The sequence below is a fragment of the Hippocampus comes genome, unplaced genomic scaffold, assembly GCF_001891065.2.
Source record: "Hippocampus comes isolate QL1 unplaced genomic scaffold, H_comes_QL1_v1.1 scaffold202, whole genome shotgun sequence".
Classification (NCBI taxonomy): domain Eukaryota; kingdom Metazoa; phylum Chordata; class Actinopteri; order Syngnathiformes; family Syngnathidae; genus Hippocampus; species Hippocampus comes.
Window position 1 is genome coordinate 539,581 of NW_017805829.1, and position 1,306 is coordinate 540,886.

A 1,306-nucleotide genomic window follows, 5' to 3' on the forward strand; every position below is an offset into this window, starting at 1 on the left:
CTTGGTCCTTGGCCTTGGCCTCGGAAGCAAGTCCTTGGTCCTTGGCCTTGGCCTCGGAAAATTTCTCAAGTCCTTGGCCTTGGCCTTGCCTCGGAAAATTTTCCAAGTCCTTGGCCTTGGCCTTGGCCTCGGAGGCAAGTCCTTGGCCTTGGCCTTGGCCTTGGCCTCGGGTTGCCGGTCCTTGGACACAACACTGACTTTGAGATGATTTCTGGCAGCTATTCAGAATATTTTTCAAATTTTTATTTTTCACCAATGAGTGGGGGGGGGGGGGGGGTTCGGCTCGGGCTCGATTTTTTAGGACCGATCTTAGCTCTACCTCACAGTGCAAAGGAACCGGGTTCGATTCCAGCTCGGGCCTCCCTGTGTGGAGTTTGCATGTTCTCCCCGTGTCACGTTGCGAGGTGGTGGTGGACCCCAAAAAGCAGGCAGGAGCAGGGTGTACTTGACGAATTGTATTAAAACAGAGAAAACTAAATCCTAAACAAAGTCCAAAGTATCAAACAAAAACCATGACTGAAGCTCAAAACTATCAATAACAGAAACATGACTGAAACAAACATGACAGCAGCCAACAGCAAACAATGACCCGACAATGAGTGCTTGGGCTGGGAGTAGTGATGTGCCCGACTGTGCCGAGGGACCGATGCGTGTGCCGAGTAAACCGGAAGAAAATCCGCGAAGCGCGCACTGAGGCGCGTGTCGATTACGCTTGTGGCCACGCCCGATACCTCGGAACGCGCGTTGCTCCGCCCGAAGCCTCACGGGACGGGATTCCTACGTCACCGCCCACAAATAGTTTCGCGGGTGAATCGAAATAAATTCAGCGCACCGGGACGATAATGAGCTCACAGGTGACGCTGACACTCAACTCGCATCTCCAAACCTCAACTCATTCCGATTCATTTTACAATGAACAACATTACAATTTGTGTGGCGCACACATTAAATCTGATCGTGAAGAAGGCTCTGGCAGAAAACACTGAGCTGTCTGAGATCCGTCTTCAGTGTAGGAGGATAGTTGGCTACTTCAAAAGCAGTACCACTGCAAAGGTGAATTCCTTGATTACACAGCAGTATTCAAATTAATGCAAAATGACTTGAATAATGTTTTGTTTCATATTTAATTTTTATAGACAAGGCTGACACAGGTGCAGGAGCAAATGATGCCTACAGAGCCTGTGCTGAAGCTCATTCAAGAGGTAAGTTGACATCCATAACTGCTTCCACTCCCCTTTCAAACAATAATGACCTTTTATTTTCAGGTGGAGACACGCTGGAACAGCACCTTCCACATGTTGCAACG

General features: G+C 48.9%; 1 protein-coding gene and 1 long non-coding RNA gene across 2 annotated transcripts in view; both read left to right on the top strand.

The window, feature by feature from the left end:
- anxa5a (annexin A5a) overlaps positions 1-1,306 on the top strand; it is a 26,727-nt gene that overhangs the window by 12,967 nt on the left and 12,454 nt on the right. The window lies entirely within an intron of this gene.
- On the top strand, positions 931-1,306 carry LOC109526242 (uncharacterized). Its single transcript, XR_002170292.1, has 3 exons — positions 931-1,053; positions 1,137-1,202; positions 1,266-1,306. It is a non-coding gene; the product is annotated as an uncharacterized LOC109526242 (long non-coding RNA).